The sequence below is a fragment of the Pinus tabuliformis genome, chromosome 6 (assembly GCF_031772625.1).
Source record: "Pinus tabuliformis cultivar Carrire ecotype Pingquan chromosome 6, CPIR1, whole genome shotgun sequence".
Lineage (NCBI taxonomy): Eukaryota > Viridiplantae > Streptophyta > Pinopsida > Pinales > Pinaceae > Pinus > Pinus tabuliformis.
In genome coordinates this window covers 98,938,993-98,962,420 of record NC_142292.1, presented here as the reverse complement: position 1 = coordinate 98,962,420, position 23,428 = coordinate 98,938,993, and the positions used below count along the sequence as shown (strand labels likewise).

At 37.4% G+C, this 23,428-nt stretch overlaps 1 protein-coding gene across 4 annotated transcripts in view; it reads right to left on the bottom strand.

Annotated features, from left to right (window-relative positions):
• The window catches only part of LOC149257442 (uncharacterized), a 454,745-nt gene that overhangs the window by 120,185 nt on the left and 311,132 nt on the right, over positions 1 to 23,428 (bottom strand). The gene's annotated exons all lie outside the window — the stretch shown is intronic.

The following is a 23,428-nucleotide window of genomic DNA, read 5'->3' as shown; positions in this document are numbered from 1 at the left end:
ACCTACAAAAACCCTAACTTCCTCGGATCATATCTCCGAAAATATAGCGAACCAATATCAGAAATTCGGTCATGAGGTTCATCAAGATTTAGACTCAAATGGGTTTTAATTTTAGCTTCTGAAGCTTCACAGATAAAAAAAAAAAAAAAAAAAAAAAAAAAAAGTTATAGCATAAATTCCACGATGACCTGTTTGAAGCCACGAAATTCCTACTAGAGGAGGATATGAGGGTCTTTATTTATATGAATGTCTTGAGTTGAGAGGGTCCTCAACAAGTGAATGTTGGAGGGATTTTAGGGGCAAAAAAGATTTATTAATTATTGACTATTCAATGACCACAACCAATTATGAGTGCCATGCCACAACCTCATAGGGTTTTAGCCCACTAACTGGGGTTACTAACTTCAAACATGAATATCTCTAAAATCGTGAAGAATTATTTGGCGTGCCATATATCAATGGAAACATCTCGACAAGTAGAATCCATCTAGAAGATCCTTGACTCAAAATAGAATAAGTTGTCAAGTCAGAATGCCCTTGCAATATCGGGGTAGCCCCTGGTGCTGCTTGGGTTGACATCAATGACAACCACTGATCAACAATCTTCCCCTTTGGCATTGATGGCAACACAAGTACTCCCCCTGTGATCATGACACCTCTTCCTCCTGCCTTCTCTCCCCCTATGTCATCAATGGAAAAGGGTAACTCCCCCTAACAAACAGCGATCCTGCGGACCTGTACACACCTCCACTCCCCCTTTCTACTCGAGTAGATAAGAGAAAGAGTCTAATGAAAACTCGAGAGAATCCCAAGCTTTTGGTGAATATACTCAAATGCTTCACGAGGTAATGGTTTGGTAGCGATGTCAGCAATTTGTTCCTTTGTGCCAACATATTCAAGCTTGATATTCCTTTCGGCAACCTGCTCTCTAACGAAATGATATTTAATTGGAATGTGCTTCGTTTTGGAATGCATCACAAGATTCTTGGAGATACTGATGGCATTGGTGTTATCGCAAAAGATGGGAATAGGCTCATCAAACTTGACTTGAAGATCTTGCAAAGTTTGCTTCATCTAGAGAACTTGTGTACAACAAGCTGCTGTCGCGATATATTCTGCTTCTGTTGTGGATAACGAGATTGAAGACTGCTTTTTACTTAACCATGAAACAAGACAACCACCTAGATAGAATGCTGCTCCACTGGTACTCTTACAATCATCAACACTTCCTGCCCAATCTGCATCTGTATAAGCTTGGATAACCAAATCATTTCCTTTGGGATACCATAGACCATATTCCACTGTGCCCTTAAGATATCGAAGAATTCTTTTTACAGCAATAATATGAGATTCTTTTGTTGCTGCTTGGAATCTTGCTACTTGTCCAACTGCCTGCATCACATCAAGCCGAGAGGCTGTCACATATAGGAGACTACCAATCATGGATCTATACAATCTTTGGTCCACATCCTTTGACGAATCTTTTAAGCTTAACTTGCAACCTGTTTTCATGGGGTAAGGACTAGCTTGCAATCTTCCATATGGAATTTTTTGAGCATTTCCTTGATGTACTTGGTTTGATATATGAATATTCCTTTATCCCACTGAGAAATTTGAAGCCCCAAAAAGTATGTCAGCTCGCCAAGCATAGACATTTCAAACTCACTTTGCATTTTCGTGGCAAAGTCTTTACTTAATCTGTCATCATTACTTCCAAAGATTATATCATCCACATATACCTCGATAATCGTTAGGTTATGTTGATCCACTTTCACATAGAGGTTGATGTCAACGCTTCCTTTCTTGAATCCTTCTTGATGTAGATACCTATCAAGACGATCATACCAAGCCCTAGGAGCTTCCACGAGACCATATAGTGCCTTCTTTAATTTGCAAATGTAGTTTTCTTTGTCAATGAGCAGAAAACCTTCGAGTTGTTCAATGTAAACTTCTTCTTCCAATTCACCATTTAGAAAGGCTGACTTAACATCCATTTGGTAGACCTTGATTTTTCTCGAGCATGCATAAGCGAGAAACATCCTGATAGCTTCCATTCTGGCAATGGGAGAAAATGTTTCTTCAAAATCGGTTCCCTCAACTTGTGCATATCCTTTGCAAAATAATCTTGCTTTATTCGTGGTAACATATGTCCGTCCTCATTCAATTTGTTTCTGAATATCCATTTAGTTCCAATAACATTTTTATCCTTTAGTCATGGAACCAATTCCCAAGTGTCGTTCTTCTCAATTTGATCCAGTTCTTCATTCATAGTTGCTACCCAGTGTTCATTTGACTAGCTCCTCAAAATTTCTAGGCTCAAAAGTCGCTAAAAGGGCAAGATGGGCTTGTTGTGATGAACGAAGTTGTCGACTTCTTCTGGTTCCAATTCCTTCATTTATGTTGTTGATGATCTGATTTTACGGATGAAACTTTTGATACCATTCTTTTGAACCTTTTGGAGAAACTTCTTGTACATCCTGCTGATCATTTCTTATTTCTTCTTAGTTGACTGGTGTTTCCTTATTTGATTGGTCTTGTTCTGGAGCTTCTTCTTCATCCTTCACAGATTCTACCTCAAGCCCCTCAGATTTGCTTGAAGAGACGATCTCATTGTTATCCTTTAGAACACAGTCTTCGTCAAAAGTAACATTTATACTTTCAACTATTTGTTTTTTCCTTAGATTGTAGCATCTATAAGCCTTTCTTTTGTGTGAATAACCAACGAAAATACCTTCGTCAACACGAGAATCGAACTTGCCCAATTTTTGGTCTTCTCTTTTGATGTAGCATTTACTTCCAAATATTTTTAAGTATTTGATGTTAGTTGTTCTTCCTTTCCATAGTTCTTACAGAGTCATGTTACAATTGTTCCTGAGCAGGCCTCTATTTATAATGAATATGGCAGTATCAATTGCTTGAACCCAAAATTTATCGTCTAAGTTTGAGACTTTTAACATGGTTCTAGCCATTTCCTGTATGGTTCTGTTTTTTCTTTCAGCTACTCCATTCCGTTGTGGTGTTCTGGCTGTTGAGAATTGCATTTTTATTCCATGTTCATCACAGTATTGTTGCAATGCTTTGGACGTGAATTCTCCGCCATTATCTAATCTTAGACATTTGATCTTCAAATTTGTTTCATTTTGACCAATTCCTTGTAGATTTTAAAACATTCAAATGCCTCAGACTTTTTCCTTAGGAAATTGACGGTTGTCATTCTGGTGTAATCATCTATCATCAACATAAAGTATAATTCATCATCTAAACCTTTTGTTCTCATAGGACCACATAGATCATTATGTATTAATTCCAATAGATGTGACGCAAAATGTTCCTTTGTCTTGAACTCGACTTTTGTCTGTTTGCCTTGCCGACAAGATTCACATATCGTATTGGTAGGTTTTGAGATTTTCGGCATTTCTCTAACTGCTTCCTTTTTGTTGATCTTGACCAAATTGTCGAAATTTACATGTCCCATTCGTTTGTGCCATAACTATCTCCCCTCTTCTTTTGACAAGAAACACCCTTTAGGTGTCTCATCCAAAATGTATATGTCGTTTGGAGCTTTGCTTGTTGTAGCCACAATTTTACCAAACTTGCCTTTCCTGATTTCACATTTCTTCAAGTTGAATAACATCGTGTGTCCTTGATCGCACATTTGTCCAACACTGAGCAAATTGTGATTCATATTTTTAACCAGCAACACATCCTTTGCTAATGCATCCTTGCTTCCAAGAGTGACCATACCTACTTCTATGACGTTTGAAGACCCGTCATTTCCAAAAGACATTGTTCCATCCTTCTTTTCTTTCAAGGATATGAACTTATTTCTATCTCTAGTCATATGCATTGAGCAACCACTATCAACATACCATACGTTTTTGTTGCTTTGAGCCTTGAGAGTGAGAGCACACCTTCAGTCTTCCTTTTCCATACTTGTTCATTCTGATTTTGTGAGAATTCCTTTGAAGAACTTCCAAGTCTACAATATTTGGCCTAGTGTCCAAAATTGTTACATTTGTAACATTCGACATCATCTCTCAAATGATCAAATCTATTGATATTCTGCTGAGTTCTGAAATATCCATTTCTGAGAGATCTCCTGGAATTATATTCATTCCAAACATACATGTGACATTCTGCAGCTCTATGTCCAAACCTTCCACATGAATAGAAATGATCATAAAAGATAGGTTGATACCTGGGAGGAAATCTTCTTCGAGGAATTGTCTTCCAAGGTTTTTCCTGTGAATCTTGATCTCTCGATCTAGTTGGGAGATCTACCTACTTGGTAGATTTTGCATATCCATCTTCTTTAGTTGTCATAGAAGGACTTGACTCCTTTTCGAATTTTTCTTTGTAACCAAGACCAGTCTTGTCGCTGCATGATCGTTGGTTGCTGATGAGTTCGTCCAAAGTCTTTGAGCTGTTGGCATAGTTTTGAAGAGTTTTTCCATTTTTTACTTCCTTTCATAAAGAAACGATTTCAGCTTCCAATGCTTCTCTTTCCTTGTTGCTTTCCTTTAATTCTTTCCTGAGCGATTCTTCAATTCATTTGTATTCTTCAACCTTGATTTTAAGATTTAGGACTTGTTCCCTTTCTGTCTTTAATTCGTCTTCAAGAGTGTTGACGTGCTTCTTCTCGGCCTTGAGCTCTTTGATAACCCTGATCACTTCGTTTTGAAATTCAACCTCAGTCATTTCTTCTTCTTCGTCTCCTTCTTCGTCAAGTGCCTCTTGCTTATTGTGCTTGGCCATAAACAATACTCTTCCGTTGAATTCTTCTTCGTTATCACTGTCTTCTTCGAATGAGGAGCTATCTTCTTTGGAGAAGAAACTTTTCTTAAACCATTTCTTCTTGCCTTTCTTGTTGAACTTCCTAGGACTTTTCTTTCCTTTCGTAACAACCTCACTTTTGTGAGGACATTTGGCTGCAAAATGCCCAACCTCACCACAATCAAAACATATTAATGGAAGTTTACCTTTGACTTTTCCCGACCTGTTCTCATTTTCCGTGTGAAATAGGAAAACGCTTTATCTGAGAATTCTTCTTCATCTTCTTCCTTTTCCTCATCCTTACAATTGCAAGTTTTTGCTTTCGGAGTCTGCTTGTCCTCACTATTCTTCTTGGATACAGAAAATGTTGTTTCTAAGTGAGATGTGTCATCCTCTTCTTCAATCCTCATTTCATGTGCCGTAAGAATTCCATGCAATTCATCTACGCTGAGATTGGTCAAATTCGATCTATCTTCCAAGACAGATACCTTAGGGATAAATCTTGCTAGCAAGGTTCTGAGGATCTTTTGGACAACAATTTTTGTTTCAACACGTTCTCCCAAACCTTCCAATGTATTTGTTGTTTCATCAACACGCTGAAAGTATTCAACAATATCTTTGTCTTCCCTCATTTTGAGTTGCTCAAATTTTGCCCTGAAAATTTGAAGCTTTGTTTCTTTCACCTTTGAGTCACATGCATATATATTTTCAAGCTTGCCCCATACCTCTTTAGCAGTTTTGCAACTCAATATCTTAAGATAAACAAATTTGATAAGCCCACTGATAATAAGATCTTTAGCCTTTGCATCATATACCATATTTTTCTTACTTTGCTCATCCTGGGTCAGTGTGAAGCCTTTGTCAACGATTTCCCATACTTCGTATCCTTGCGCCAGCAAATGAACCTACATTCTTCCACTCCAAAGTGCATAGTTATTTCCGTTGAACAAAGGAACTCTATTCTTAGTATACTCCATGATCTCCTTCCAGTTGTTGATGATGATGGTGGTGGTTAACGTCCACTAAGACCAAATTGGTCTATCGGACCTATAATTTTCTTAGTTTGTAATTGTCTGGCTCCTCGTCTTTCTTGGCGAGGTTGGTGCTATAGCTTTCTTTTTTTTCTCTACGGTCTTCCAACTTTCTTTATCTTGCATCTCCTTCATCCCTTCTGGTTCTTGGGACATTGGTGTCTTAGCTTCACAATCTATTGTGTTCGTCCTTTTGAAGATAGTTGGAGAAGAAGTTTGGTCTAGGAGATCTACTTTGCTGTTAAATGAAGATTTATTTTGTGCGGTATTCGAATCCTCATAACTGTTGATGCTTGAGGGATTGTCGAATTCACTCTTTTGTGTTGGGCGGGGCTTTCCCCCTGCTTGTCTTGAGAGTTGTTTCTTTCTTGCCTGATTTCTTGTGATTCAGAGTTTTCTCGAGAGTATTCTTCTTTGATGACAGTGTAGTGTTCTTTTTGTGCTCCTTCCCACTAAGTAGATATGTGGTGATTTTTTCTAGCGAATTTTTCTAGGAGGCTTTTGGGCAGTTTTTAGCTAGGTGGCCTATCTCAAAGCAAGATCGACATCTGAAGAGGCACTTTCATAATCGAGTTTCTGGTTCCACACATAGTCTTTACTTGTTAGGTGTATTTCAGCTGGGAATCTGGCGCTGAAGTCCATTTCCACAGAGATGCGTGCATAAGTGGTTCTGGCATATTCCTCTGTTTCTGGGCACCTACAGTAAAATTTCCCAATTGCATTTCCAATGGCTTTTAGCGAAGAGAAATTCCAAATATGCAAGGGTAGGTTTGGCAATCTCGCCCAAACTGATGCTGAGGTTAAGACTGTTGTTGAGGGATCGAATGATGGGTTCCATGGCCTCATGAATAGGCCTAATTTTTCCCAAAACCAAGGGCCAGAATCTAGAATACATTGTCTACTTTCAGGGTTTTCAAAATCTACTATAAAGAAACCCCTAGCACAGGGGTAGATATTAATTGCATCAGGAATTAGCTTCCATACTTCCAAGATCCAACTGTCGAGAGCTGTTAGCCGCGGCCAAAAACCATTGAATCAGCAGATTAAGGCACTTTAAGAGAACTTCAAAGTCTCATTGAGTGAGGCTTGGACCACCTGGATAGTGGGAGCTGGGGCTTCACTGCTATTGAAGGAACCAAGCTCTGATACCAATTGTCGTAAATACTGAGAGAGGGGGTGAATCAGTATTCCTTAGCAATTAGCACTTTTAAATTTTTTCAGAGCATTAGTTAATCTTCAATTATTATTAATATTTATGCAGTAATAACAGTAAATAAAAGAACACAGTAGGCACAAATTTTAGGTGGAAAACCCCCTCCGGGTCAAAAACCACCGAACGCTTTTCTAATAAATTCTTTAATCTTCAGCCCCAACTGAAATGAAAGCAATAACTTCCTAGAATTCTAGAAAATCATTCTTCTCCAGCTCCCACTAGAAGGATGCCCCAACGCCCTGGTTTCTTCAGTAATCAACTGAATGGATGCCCCAACACCCTAGACCAACCTACCACCCTAAAGTGTTCACAGGCTCCAACCTGTAGGCAACTTCATGCACTTGCCTAGCACCTCCCCGCCACCCTATAATGATTAAAATGAGACAAGAGTGTGGATTTCCATACTAGGGACAACGATCCACGATACAATATGATTTACAATGATTTTGACCGAACATTATGACCTACAACCCAACCATGAAATCATCCCAACAGAGACTCCTATACCTCCCAACAATGCCTTTTCGACTCTAGGCAGATTGACTCTTTTACAATAATGACTCTTCCAATGATGACACTTTTACAGATGATTCTTTTACAAATTTACAATGATGACTCGTGGCCTTGACACTTCTTCACAATATACAGATCGTTGTCATGTCTTCAAAGGATGTCTCGCTACAATGCTTCCTTGATTTGATACTTCAGCTCTTGAATGCTCACTTGATGTTGTCCTTGAGTCTTCTTCTACCTGCATGCAAAATTTTCCCAGTGAAACCAATCCCAATACAAAACAAAATACCCTTCAACTTACCTTTGCCTGCAAAACACATGTAAGTGCATAATAATGAATAGATTAAAATTAAAATTACAATGCGTACCTGAAGTGTTCTTGTCACTTTTGTTGTTGACTTGTTGCAGTAGTAGACAAAGACTCCCACTCTTGATATAGGTCTAGACTCTATGCAAGACTATATCCAAAACTGACCTAAAGAAATATATAATAAAAACTTATGACAAACCCCAGACTTGTGATGGACCAAGTTCTAAGTACAACAACAGAGACAATTCTATCAACTATGACAAGACAAGTAACATGAACTTACAACATCATATGGATTTAGCAGACTTGGTGTAGCATCAAGAATATGTAGCATCAAATGTGTAGTATCAAGAATAGGACATCTGAAATGTGGTATCAAAACTAACTGTGACAAATAGAGACATAGAGATATAACCAAGACCCTGTATGTACTTACGTTGTCCTACAAAAACATATGTCAGAGATGATACTCGTATTTCAAATGTAAACACTAATCATATATACCTTGTTGTAGGAGACTTACCGTTGACTATTGATGTATGGTCCTTATTGCAGTGATTCTTGAATGCATGCTTTTTCTTGCCTTCTAGGAGCTCGACATTGAATCTGTTGTATCTATGTAATTTCGGATCTCCAGGGTCTGAAATTCCATCCTGTGGTAGCCCTCTGAGTCCTCTTTCCAACCCCACAGGTCTAATCAAGATTGGATTCTTCAGGAAAGAGTTACGCCCAATCTCCCACGATGACCTGATTATAGATTGGTTCAGTAGAGAGAACTTGTATGAAGTGCCACGTGTCACGGTTGCGACTTTTAGCCCTGAAAATGCTATTCAACAAACTATAGTCTGTCCTCTTTCTGTGACAATTTACGAAATTTGAATCCAATGCTTAGAGAGAAAGTTATGACGATTTTCCCAACATCACCTGTTTGACATGGAATTCGGGAGCCTACAAAAACCCTAAATTTCTCATATCATATCTCTGAAAATATAGCGAACCAAGATCAGAAATTCGGTCATGAGGTTCATTAAGATTTAGGCTCAAATGGGTTTTAATTTCAGCTTCTGAAGATTTGCAGAAACAATGTTATAGAGAATTCCACGATGTCCTATTTGAAGCCACGGAATCCCTACTAGAGGAGGATATGAGGGTCATTATTTATATGAATGTCTTGAGTTGCCCATTATGAGTGCCATGCCACAACCCCATAGGGTTTTAGCCCACTAACTAGGGTTACTAACTTCAAACATGAATATCTCTCAAACCATGAAGAATTACTTGCATACCATATATCATCGAAACATCTCGACGAGTAGAATCTGTTGACCACTACGTGTCAACTTCCCATAGCAGTACACCCCCTTTTCTTTGCAAAAGGGATAGCGCTTGATTGACGTCTCTGTGCCATTCGACAGTCATCGTCGACTTGATCAATTTATGTTGTAAACCCAGTCTGCATGTGTGAATTGTAAATAATCTTAGCAGAGTTGAGTCATGTATGTAAATTACCTAGGTGGACCTAATTTTCTAGTGATAATCTACGTTCCAGAAGGTTTTTGTCTCACCGATCCATGATCGGCAAAGTTTTCCTTCAGCCTAACCCCAAAGCCAGAATGGATTTTGTCATTAGAATCTTAGGAGAATCCTAGTATGTTGATCTCCTAGATTATAGTTGTGTCGCAGAACTGGGTGGTTTATGAGGGTCTATGTCAAATGGGTTCTCCCCCTTGAGATGTAAAGTTGTAAAAGTCATGATGAAAAGTGTCTTGAGGGTTAGAAAATGTTTTAATCCCCTCATAAGTCCTAAGTCCTAGGTCTTAGGTGATTTTTCCAAAGGCTAAGTTCGAGGATCCATTTAAAAATAAATTAAAAATTAAAAAATTGAAAAAATTAAATAATAATAATAATAATAATAAATAAAAATAATAAAATAAAGTAAAAACCTAAAAATAATAAAATAATAATATTTTTGAGTAAATAAATGCAGAATTTCAATTTTTTAATACATTAAAAATTCGACGGATGAGATTAAGAGATATCTTGATCCTCATCGATGGTCGAGATCATTTTGACATGGATCACTCGAACTAGCTGTTGGGAATTTTTCCTTTAAATAGGGTGCTAGGGGTCATTTGAGATCAGATTAGATCTGAGAGTCTAGTGCTAAAGAAAGCTCTCTTGTAGTCATTTTTGTGCAATAAAGAAAGACTTTGGGGTTAAAAATCTTGCTGGTGTTACTCTTCTGGAAATGCTGTAAGATTGTTTTATTTTTCTGCATAATTTTATTTTCAGCCATTGATGGTAGCTTAATGAAGATTGATCTAGGCACAGGTATCTTGTCTGATCTTTGGGGTTTGAATGATAGTTTAGATTCTGAAATATAGTGGCAGGTATCTCCATGTGATCTGGGTTTCACTATTGTTTTCTCCCTCTATGTTAATGGTTGATTTTAAGCTGTGAAGGAAATCCTTTTTCAGATTACCAGGCGTTACGGGAAGTTCTCAGCTGAACTAGCCAACTCCCGGATTGTGTTTTCTGAAAGAGCCCAGCCAGTTCTTGATCCCACGCTTATCATTTGAATTTTTTTTATGAATGCATGCAGGGTTTTCTGAAGTGTCTCACAATAAAATTAAATTCTGATAATACTATTGTGATTATTGACAAATCTGGCTACTAAAGAGCCTTAGATCTGTAAATACTGTAAATTTTGTAACTAGTTTTTAGGGTTTTATTTTCAATCCTTGCGTATTATTTAGGTTTTCTTTTCTTTTCCAGATTACAGGTGCAGGTTTTGAGAAATTTTCAGGGTTTTATCAGGAATATTTGGAGCAGTGATTTTCAAATATCGATTTTGTGGAGAGCTTCAGTGGTTTTTTCTGGGTAACCTGGGCAATCTGTTCCATCTTCACGCTGCTGTCCAAATCCAAATACGCAATCATCATTGTTCCTTTGCAGTTTCACTTCCAGCTCTACGCTGCCCACAACTTCACCTACAGCAAACTCACTCTTCCTCACTGGTGAACAACTCCTTCTGCCATCGTATTTCTTTACCATCTTTTCTCTGCAGCTCGTTTTCCCTCATCCCAATAACACACTAATCCTTCGTTGTTCCTTAACTGTTCTCATAGTTTTTTTTTCTCACTGGATAGCCCTCCCTATACCTTCGCGTCTCCATTTGAGATGCCTTACATCGGCTCCTCCCTCCATCATCGGGCCTGCACGCTCATTCCTCAAAACTCACGCAGCTGTCTTGGAAAATTGCAAGCATTTGAACCTTATCCGCCTGCGTCCGTCCAGCCTCCTCATCGAATCTACCAAATCTGCATGCTGAGAGAACCAAATGCTCACCCCATCTGCAGACGTTCAAAAGTCTTCTTTCCCTGTCCGCTATGGAAAGCATTACTCAGTTGGACAATAAGAACTCGTTTTTATTCATACGGGCCAGGTAACGATTCAGAGTTTTTTTTGTGGGCGCTGGATAATTTCTTCAAGACCTGCGTGCTGCGTCCTCGTCCCATCTGCATCCTCTCTGCCCACCGTCGAAGATCATTCCGCCGTCGATCGCACAGTAAGAGTGTGATTTTGGTATATACATGTGTTTGACATATTGGTTAGTATAGTTAGAACGTTCCTTTTTCTTTTTTTAATTGTGTATTTTTTTATGAAGGGGGCGTTTAACATTTCAAGCTTTAGTTTACTTTACATTTTAGAATTAATTAGTTTTGTGGGTTTGATTTTTGGCTTTAGGAATAACATTTAGAAATATAAAAAGTATAAAATATAAAAAATCTCGTTTTAGATTTTTAGTTAGGGTTTTAGTTTTATTTTTTAGGACTTTAGTTTTAGTTTAAATTTTAATTTTAAGTTATATTATAAAACTTCCAAAATTCCTAAAAATTTTCTTTTCTTATAGTTTAAGCTTTAAACTTTAATTTAATTTTGATTTTTTTTTTCTTTTTTAGTTTTAGATTAGATTAGATTAGATTTTATTTTTCGTTTTTCGCTAGCTTTGTTTCATTCTGAGTATTAAAAAATCATAAAAAAAAATTAAAATAAATAAAAATTTATAAAAATTATAAAAAGGGAGTTTCTTTTCTTTTAAAGTGTAGATTTAGATTTTTAAGTTTCATTTAATTTTAATTTTTGTTTTAAATTTTTGTTTGAAAAAATTGTAAAAATATTTTGGAAATTTTTGCCGAATACAGTATTAGCTTAGGGATTTATCACGTTTTATTTTCTCTCCTAAGGCTACAATTTTGATGTGGAATTAATGTTTATCATTTTTATGAGATTTAGCATGCTTGAATGATCATTTTGAAGATTAGCTACATGAATGAGATATCTGGTTAGCGTTTAAAATTACATGGTCGTGTATCGAAATTGTATCTTTTTCGAAATTTTAAATTGCTAGAGTATCATTAAGCCGTTAAGCATTTTCTTGCATCTTCGCTCGGGATATTTGATCATAAATGATTGCTCTACATGGTTTACAATTCTGCAACATTTAGTAAGTAATCATTTAAGCATTAACTTCATAAGGCACTGGTCTATTTATTTAACAAATTAGTTTAGTGCTTGTTCCTTCGTGTCTCCCAACCTATGTTGCAGGAAACGTGGGGCAGAAGGGCGTTTCCGTACGGAAACGGGTACGAAACGCTGAAACGTGTTTGGTACGGCCCTGAAACGCGTTTCAGGCCGTACTGCCACGTTTCACGAAACTGAAACGTGGCCAGTATGGCCTGAAACGCGTTTCAGGGCCGTACGACCACGTTTCAGCATTTACTTGTTTTTTTTTTTTGTTTTTTTTATTTTATTTGTTTTCTAATATATTCTTACGTTAGCCTAGTGACTTCTAGTTGCTTCCAGATGCCTGTCTAAAGTTATAAAAGTGAACTTTTGCCCTAGTGTTGATATGCAGTTCATGGTAATGTTAAATTCTTAAAGTAAAAGTGATATTCTCCTTTATTTTTCATTTTCATCCTTTTACTTAAATTTTTAACATTACCATGAAATGACTCAGGATGTTTGAGAGTGGTTTCGCCCTCATTGGATTTCATATGGAGAAAGTAGAATTTTAGATCTCACTCAAAATCCAGCGGACTTATCTGTTTTTCAGGATTTCAGGATTGGGGGGATTGCAATGTTTCCATTGGATTTTATCATGTACTAGGGTATAGAACTTGTATTTAATCAAGAGAACCAAGCCCTCTATGCAGGGGAGACTCCCAATAATCAAGAGAATGTAGGGTACTAGGGTATGAAACTTGTATTTAATCAAGAGCATTAAGGTTGTTCGACTATGTAGGAGGAGACTCCCAATCAAGCACGAGACAAGAAATTAGAAATTTCTCGCGGCTGATTTTGGATATTTCTATTTTCATTATGTGATTATTCATGAGTAAATGTGATGAAAATTTAGATACTTATAGTTTATGCATTGACAATTGACAGTTTTATCATAATGTAATAAATTAGAATGTATCATATATGCTTTATGATTGCACATATTTCTTAAATGTCCTAATAGATATATATATATATATATATATATATATATATATATATATATTCGCGTTTCGCCGTTTCCAAAATTTGGGGAGGTCGCGTTTCGTATCGCTTCCCGTTTCGGAAACTCGTACCCGTTTCCCCGTTTCGTGCAACCTTGCTCCCAACCCAACCGGTTCACAGTTGGCCATCCATTTCCCTATAGGGTCTACCCCCCTTAGTCGCGGCAGACAGGCTTAAACGGAGAGATCGGGGATCAGAGTGACAGCCCCCGGTCTGAGCGTTGTCGTGACAATCTGTGCGACAACATTTTTTGGCGCCGTTGCCGGGGATAGAGTTTTTCTGTCCCTGGCGTTTCAACGACATTCATCTTCTCATTTCTCATCATTCTTTCATCTTTCTCATCTCTCATTTGAGCTGGCAGAGTCAACATTTTTTGGCATCATTTGGATCTTTTCATCGCCTTATCTTTCGTCACATCGGTACCTACTCTTCGGTTCATTTCTTGTCTAGGTGGCGACTCCATTTCTTTTCATTTATTTTTCCCAGACAAAGAAGCCTCTCTCATATCAGCTTGTTTGTTGCTTTTTGGATCCTAGAATTAGATTCATTGTTCAAGTGGCAACTCCACTTCTTTCATCTCTTAATTTTCTTGAGCAGAAATCTCTTTCTATCATCCATTTGATCCCTTATTATTCATCATGGATTACTCGTTTAAACCATGTCATTTTACTGGTGTTCGCCATGATATTCCGGAGGTGGCCATTTCTAAATTACCTATGTTCTCGGGTGGTGATTTAGTCACTGTTAAAAAGCATCTAGGCTGGTTTACTTATATAATGATCATGTATTGTAGATCTCCTCAGTATAATCATGAAGATGTCAAAATGCGTCTATTTGTCCTTTCTTTAGAAGATGATGCTTTGAATTGGTTTAATAATTGTCCTAAAGATTCCTTCATTTCTTTACAAGACATTGTTGATGCTTTTAAAGATAGATATGGTGATCCAGATAGCTCGTCTTGTGCCCCTAAAATTGTGCAACCGAATGAAAGTAATCTTATAAAAGGTTCAGCTGTCGATGAAAGATTTCAAGACAATGCTTCATATCAGAATTTGCCATCCACTTGTACCATTGCAGATCATAGTGGAAAAGTAGGAACAAATTGTAAAAATAGTGTTGACAATGAAAAGGAGGATCATAAGCAAATTATACAAGAACTAATGCTGCTGGTAAAAAATATGGAGGTCATTCAAACTAATTACGCCAATGATGTGAGAATTTTATGCACCCACCTGGAAAAGCGTAATAGGGAGATAGAGATCATGCAAAATCAGCATACTAAGGAAATTGAGGCCATGAAGACTAATCATGACACAGAAATTAGTCTTATGCAAAGCAAGTTATCAGGCTTAGAGGAAAATATGACGACCATGCAAGAAATCATAAGGAAGAGATAAACTCTATGCAGCATTGCTTAATGACCATAAAGGAAAAAGACGATAAAGTAATAAAAGATATGGAAGCCAATCAAATATGTCTTTAGAAAAAGTTATTGACCATGGAGGAAGATCATGCCAGGGAAATCAGTGCTATGAAAGTTGAACACTCTAGCCAGATAAATGCCATTACAATACAGGTACATAAATTCAATGTTCCACCAAGACTCCGGTGCAGGGAGACGCGGGTGCGGGGAGACACACAGGGGGGACGTGTGGGAGTACCCTCAAATTTTAGGGAAATTTCGGGGGTGCGGGGAGTCGTCAAGGTATATATATATATATATAATTCAAGTTCATATTCATTGTCCACTGTTCAATAATGAAAGCATAAAAATATTAAATAGACAATTGAAATTTAAATCATTGATCCATCCTCATTGTTGACCCCTACTGGTCAACTACCCATGCAGTGCACCCCGTTTTTTCTTGACAGAAAGAAGCAGCACCTGATCAGCATGTCCGTGCCATCCTGCCATCATCAGCAACTTGATCATTTTTTTTTGTAAACCCAGTCTGCATGTATGAATTGTAAATAATCTAAGCAGATCAGAGTCATGTATGTAAAATTGCCTAGGTGGACCTAACTTTCTATGATAATCTATGTCCCGGAAGGTTTTTCGTCTCACCGATCCATGGATCGGCAGAGTTTTCCTTCAAACCTGACCTCAAAGCCGAGATGGATTTTGTCATTAGAACTTTAGGAGAATCCTAGTGAGTTAATCTGCTAGATTATAGTTGTGTCGCAGAACTGGGTGTTTTGTGAGGGTCTGTATTAAATGGGTTTGTCCCTTAAGATGTAATTTTGTAAAAGTCATGATGTAATGTGTCCTGAGGGTCGAGAAATGTTTTAAATCCCCTCATGAGTCCTAAGTCCTAGGTCCTAGGTGATGTTTCCGAAAGGCTTAGTTCAGTGATCCATTTTAAAATGAATTAAAAAATGAATAAAAATAATAAAATAATAAAAAATTAAAAAATGAAGCAAAAACCCTAACTAATAAAATAATAATATTTTAAGTTAATAAATCGACGGATGAGATCAAGAGATGTCTTGATCCTCATCAACGATCGAGATCATTTCTACATGGATCACTCGAACTAGCCGTTAGGATCATTTCCTTTATATAGGGTCTTAGGGGGTCATTTCAAAGCATCTGATCTGTGAGTCTGTACTGAAAGCTCTCTTGTAATCTGATTTCTGATTAATAAAGAAGACTTTGGGGTTCAAACTGGCTGGTGTTACTCTCTGGAATTGCTGTGAGATGTTTGCTTTTCTGCATATTTCAGTTTTCAGCAGTTAAAATAGCTGGTTTTTTTCAGAGCATTGTGAGTACAGGTATCTTGCTCACGTGTTAGGGTTTGAATGTTGTAGGGTTTTTGGAATAATGGCAGGTATCTCCATTATTCCTTGAATTCTAGCAGCATTCTTTGCCCTTTTTACTGATGTTTGCTTGAGGTGTGCAGGAGATCTTTAGGTAAAAGGTATAGGTGGGCGTTTGGGGAAGTTCTAGGCTGAACCAGCCGACTCCCACTGGCTTTTCTGTGCAGAGCCCAGCTGATTGTTCCCTGGGTTAATCATTCAAAGTTTCTTTTTCTGTTTTACATTGATAGATTCTCTTTCTGTTCACAGTGAAGTTCAGAATTTCTGATATATTGAAAATATTGCTGCTCTTATTGTTAAATCTGGCATTTCAGGGGCCAAATCTGTAAATTATTAAGCTGTCTTAGGGTTTCATTTTTTTTTTAGGGTTTTCAAACTTCTGCTTTTCACAATTTTTTCATTAGGGTTTTGTATTTCTGTGTTTTCAGCTACAGGTTTTTCTCAGAAAATATCTGTCAGAGCGTAGCTGCAAATCATGTAGAAAGCATTTACAGCAACGTGGGTGGATGGTCGCTCAGCCCTTTTCGTGTATTTCAGTCATCAGTTGTCTCAAATCGAAAATCAAAAAAAAAAAAAAAATCTCGCCGCCGCCATCCTGTATACACGAGCATTCAACAAATGTCTTAAAACATGAGGATACAGCAGTAAATGTGAGAGCGTTTTTTTTTAAATCCATAGCACATGGTAAGAAAAATCGTGTTTTCTATTTGCCGTCGAAAACCCCGCGCCAGATTTGCATCAACCCTCAGGAAAGCATTCAACAAATCCGCATTCAGTTATTCGTCCACGGTATCAGTCAAAGGCTTCATCGAAGTTCCAGAACCCAGCATTAGTGTTGACGGCTCAGCATTCGGGCATTTACGCAGAACAGATAAATCGACTTTGGGTATGCGGACAGGTAAAAATATCGATCTCCTCGGGCAGTAGCAGGTAGCGTCTTCCAGGTAAAATCTGTGCGCGTTTCTCTTTTCCCCGCCGTCAAGCAATAATGATATGCCATTTTTTGAAAATACGCAGGGCAGATTGTGTTACACATGTGCGTAATTCGTTTTGGGCATAGGCGTATAGTTAGCGTAGGTGGTATTTCGATTTAAGTTTTTTGTTAATTCGATTTTAGGTAGTGTAATGGTTTAGCATAGGATATATGTTCACGTTTTAAGGTTTTAAGTTTTAGATTTAATATTTGGTTTTTTTTTTTTTTTTAATTTTATGTTTTAGATAGAGTTTAGAGTTAGGTTCTGTTGATATTAGATTTTAATATTTAGTTTCCTTTAGATTAGATTTTTTATTTATAAAAAAGGAAATAACAAATAAAATTAAAAAAAAAATAAAAAAAAAATAAAAAAAAAAAAAAAATTATTTAGTTTTAGACTTAGAGTTTTATTGTTTGTTTTAGGATAGATTTTAATTTTTTTTAAATTATTTTTTTTTTAGATTTTATTTTTATAATATTGAAAAAATAAAAAAATTGAAAAAGATTTAAGAAAATTTTGAAAAAATAAAAATTTTGTGGAAAATCATTTTGCCAGTTTCAGTTGCTTTCGCGATACATCTTTCATGCTGAGATTTGAATTTTTAAGTCGAAACACGAAATCCAATGTCTGGTTAATAATTCATGATGCTCATGGTGGTTTAAGGCATTTATCTCTTCAAAGCTTTCAGTTACCGGATATCGTTTTGGTCACATGATTTAGCTGATGATAGATGGTTGCTGTTCATGGTCCATGTTTCTTTATCATTTAAAAAGTAATCATTTAAACATTGACTCCACAAGGCACTGGTTTATTAAATCTCTAAATCCATCTAGTGCTTATCATATCGTGTATCGTGTCTCCCACCCAACTGTTTGGCAGTTGGTCTTCACTATCTCGCAGGGTCTCCCCCCTTTAGCCGCGGGAGACGGGCTTAAACGAAGGGATCGGTGATCAGAGTGACAGCCCCCGGTCCGAGCGTTGTCGTGCCAATCTGCGCGACAACATTTTTGGCGCCGTTGCCGGGGATACTTTTTCTCGGTGTTTCAACGACTTTTCATGCATCTTCTCATCTTCTCATCTCTCATTTGAGCTGGCAGATTCAATATTTTGCATCTTTTCATCACGTATCAACAGTACCTCTTGGGTTTGTTTCCTGTTTGGGTGGCGACTCCATTTTTCTTATTTTTCCCAGACAAGAAGCCTACCGCATATCTGTTTGTTGATTGCTTCTCGGATCTTAGAATCAGATTTGTTGTTCAAGTGGCGACTCCACTTCTTTCATCTTTTGATTTTCTTGAGCAAAGATCTAGTTCTATCATCCCTTATTGTTCATCATGGATTATTCATTTAAACCATGTCGTTTTACTCACCGTCTCCATGATTTTCCGGAGGAGGCCCTTCCTGAATTGCCTATTTTTTCAGATGGTGATCCAATCGCTGCTAAAAGGCATATTGACTTGTTTATTCGCTTCATGATCATTTATTGCAGACCCCCTCAGTTTCATCATGGTGATATCAAAATGTGTCTATTTGTCCTTTCTTTAGAAGATGATGCTTTGAATTGGTTTAACAAATTTTCCTAAGGATTCTTTCTCTTCTTTGGCTGATATTATCAATGCTTTTGAAGATAGATATGGTTATCCAAACAGCTTGCCTTCTTCCTCCAAATTTGTGCAACAGAATGTAAGTAATTTGATAGGAGGTCCAGCTGAAAGATCCCAGGACGATTCTTCATGTCAAAATGTGTCATCCACCGAAAATATTGCAGATCAAGTTCATGATAGTGAAAAACCAGGGACAAATGACAATGAAAAAGAAGAGCAAAAGCAAATTATACGAGATCTAATGATGCTGGTAAGAAATATGGAAAGCAACCAAACTAATCTTATCAATGATGTTAAAACTTTACTGTAAAGTTTTGTAGATGTTCTATGCTAAGAGCAATTTCACTTTTCTCACAGCAATCATACAAGTAGTTAAGCAAAATGCAGATAGAACATATAAGCAGATCTTACAGAAGACAAATCAGAAACAAGAAAAATGTGTGTGTTCGTTTCGGCGGTCAACAGGATGCTTCAACCAGCAAAGTCTCCTTTGGTCAGCCAGCCCAGATGTGTCACAAGATCCCTCCAACTAGTAGATGAGTCAACCCAAGTCAATTCTACAAAAAGTCAACGCTGTCCTGAAAAGTCAACGCAGGGGCAGCTAGCTAAAAGTCAACGCAGCAGCAAATCGGTCAACCCTTTGACCTCGATTTTTGTGCCAGATAGTACGGCCTTCAAAAATCGAACTTTCCACCAATTTTCAGCTTGATTGGACCAAGCGTTGACCAAAGTCAACGCTGGTCAAACTTTCTGCGAAACCCTAGCAGCAGAAACCCTAGCAGCAGAAAATCCATACGGTCTGTCTTCTTCGCCCTTCCCACGTGTGGCTGAAATTCGTCCTCCAGGTAGCGTACTCTCTAAGATGAGAGAGGAAGATGTGAGTTGAGTTGTGATAAAATTCTCTCCAACTTTTCCTGTATATATATCCATCAATGAGGGTGTGTGACACATCTGTTGGGCATGTGAGCCTACATTACAAAACTGGCTGACCTTGCACATGTAATTTATTAAGAATAATAAATTCACAATATAAGTTCTGCTCATCGGATTAAGACTATTTTTATATGGATTTTACACCTCTCAGAAAGAGGAATCCAACAAAAATATTAGCCTCTTAATCTGAGCATCAGAACATGGAGTTTGGACCTAGTTGTCCAAATTTAACATTTACGCACTCATCTGGAAAAACGTAATAAGGAGATTGAGGACGCGCAAAATCAACATGCTAAGGAAATTGAGGCCATGAAAATTAAATATGAAACAGAAATTAGAAGCATGCAAAGCAAGATGTCAGTGTTAGAGGAGAATATGGTGACCATGAAAGCTGATCATGATAGGGAAATTGACTCTATGACATTCGATCATAACAATCAGTTGGCTGACATGCGAGCGAATCATAAAGAAGAAATAAATTTCATGCAACATTGCTTGATGGACATAGAGGAAAAGAATGATAAAGTAATAAAACACATGCAAGAACACCATGCCATGCAAATCAATGCTATAAGGGATGAATGCTCTAGTCAGATGGATGCCATTAGAATACAAGTTCAAAAGATTCAACAATGGTCAGATGATAAGAGAAACCAGGAGCCTTCTCATTTGCCGCAACAAGTTCCATCTTACTATGAGGAGGTCATTAGGTGGATAATTGAAGGTGATCCAGATAAGCTTAAAAACGATAAAAATCAGATGCAAGACACAAAAAGACTTAGCATGCATATCTTACATGCTTCATCTGATAGTTTCGAGATAGAAAGTTCCAGCTCATCAGTAATTCATCCTGCCAGAAAGAAAAAGCGCAAGAGGAAGAAAATGAGAAGAAGATTTGACGCATCAGACGGCCGCGAGCTGCTTGATTTTCGGATAGGAAAAAGTCCTACCATATGCAAAATTGGACGTGGCACATCCGACAAGCAGCCGACAGATTTGCCTGAAAGCAGGCAAATGCTCAGTATGCACTATATTGAAAACATCTGATGCCGTAGGGCATCCTTTGTATCGTATTTCTAACCCTACTCCTCGTTTTTTCCACATTTTCGTTTCTGTTTTAGATAGTTAATAAATGAAGAGCTTTTATCTTTATTGTGCTTAACGTATATGCTGATTTTTGGATGGACGCTACTTATTTTTGTGTTGTATGGATGCAGATTCTGGATTCTCACATTCCTGCAAGCAGCAACGTGTCCCCAAGTAGAGCCAGATGTTGACCCCTACTGGTCAACTACCCATGCAGTGCACCCCGTTTTTTCTTGACAGAAAGAAGCAGCACCTGATCAGCATGTCCGTGTCATCCTGCCATCATCAGCAACTTGATCATTTTTTTTTGTAAACCCAGTCTGCGTGTATGAATTGTAAATAATCTAAGCAGATCAGAGTCATGTATGTAAAATTGCCTAGGTGGACCTAACTTTCTATGATAATCTATGTCCCGGAAGGTTTTTCGTCTCACCGATCCAAGGATCGGCAGAGTTTTCCTTCAAACCTGACCCCAAAGCCGGGATGGATTTTGTCATTAGAACTTTAGGAGAATCCTAGTGAGTTAATCTGCTAGATTATAGTTGTGTCGCAGAACTGGGTGTTTTGTGAGGGTCTGTATTAAATGGGTTTGTCCCTTAAGATGTAATTTTGTAAAAGTCATGATGTAATGTGTCCTGAGGGTCGAGAAATGTTTTAAATCCCCTCATGAGTCCTAAGTCCTAGGTCCTAGGTGATGTTTCCGAAAGGCTTAGTTCAGTGATCCATTTTAAAATGAATTAAAAAATTAAAAAATGAATAAAGATAATAAAATAATAAAAAATTAAAAAATGAAGCAAAAACCCTAACTAATAAAATAATAATATTTTAAGTTAATAAATCGACGGATGAGATCAAGAGATGTCTTGATCCTCATCAACGGTCGAGATCATTTCTACATGGATCACTCGAACTAGCCGTTAGGATCATTTCCTTTATATAGGGTCTTAGGGGGTCATTTCAAAGCATCTGATCTGTGAGTCTGTACTGAAAGCTCTCTTGTAATCTGATTTCTGATTAATAAAGAAGACTTTGGGGTTCAAACTGGCTGGTGTTACTCTCTGGAATTGCTGTGAGATGTTTGCTTTTCTGCATATTTCAGTTTTCAGCAGTTAAAATAGCTGGTTTTTTTTCAGAGCATTGTGAGTACAGGTATCTTGCTCACGTGTTAGGGTTTGAATGTTGTAGGGTTTCTGGAATAATGGCAGGTATCTCCATTATTCCTTGAATTCTAGCAGCATTCTTTGCCCTTTTTACTGATGTTTGCTTGAGGTGTGCAGGAGATCTTTAGGTAAAAGGTACAGGTGGGCGTTTGGGGAAGTTCTAGGCTGAACCAGCCGACTCCCACTGGCTTTTCTGTGCGGAGCGCAGCTGATTGTTCCCTGGGTTAATCATTCAAAGTTTCTTTTTCTGTTTTACATTGATAGATTCTCTTTCTGTTCACAGTGAAGTTCAGAATTTCTGATATATTGAAAATATTGCTGCTCTTATTGTTAAATCTGGCATTTCAGGGGCCAAATCTGTAAATTATTAAGCTGTCTTAGGGTTTCATTTTTTTTTAGGGTTTTCAAACTTCTGCTTTTCACAATTTTTTCATTAGGGTTTTGTATTTCTGTGTTTTCAGCTACAGGTTTTTTTCAGAAAATATCTGTCAGAGCGTAGCTGCAAATCATGTAGAAAGCATTTACAGCAACGTGGGTGGATGGTCGCTCAGCCCTTTTCGTGTATTTCAGTCATCAGTTGTCTCAAATCGAAAATCAAAAAAAAAAAAAAAAATCTCGCCGCCGCCATCCTGTATACACGAGCATTCAACAAATGTCTTAAAACATGAGGATACAGCAGTAAATGTGAGAGCGTTTTTTTTTAAATCCATAGCACATGGTAAGAAAAATCGTGTTTTCTATTTGCCGTCGAAAACCCCGCGCCAGATTTGCATCAACCCTCAGGAAAGCATTCAACAAATCCGCATTCAGTTATTCGTCCACGGTATCAGTCAAAGGCTTCATCGAAGTTCCAGAACCCAACATTAGTGTTGACGGCTCAGCATTCGGGCATTTACGCAGAACAGATAAATCGACTTTGGGTATGCGGACAGGTAAAAATATCGATCTCCTCGGGCAGTAGCAGTAGCGTCTTCCAGGTAAAATCTGTGCGCGTTTCTCTTTTCCCCGCCGTCAAGCAATAATGATATGCCATTTTTTGAAAATACGCAGGGCAGATTGTGTTACACATGTGCGTAATTCGTTTTGGGCATAGGCGTAGAGTTAGCGTAGGTGGTATTTCGATTTAAGTTTTTTGTTAATTCGATTTTAGGTAGTGTAATGGTTTAGCATAGGATATATGTTCACGTTTTAAGGTTTTAAGTTTTAGATTTAATATTTGGTTTTTTTTTTTTTTTTTTTAATTTTATGTTTTAGATAGAGTTTAGAGTTAGGTTCTGTTGATATTAGATTTTAATATTTAGTTTCCTTTAGATTAGATTTTTTATTTATAAAAAAAGGAAATAACAAATAAAATAAAAAATTTATTTAGTTTTAGACTTAGAGTTTTATTGTTTGTTTTAGGATAGATTTTAATTTTTTTTTAATTATTTTTTTTTTAGATTTTAT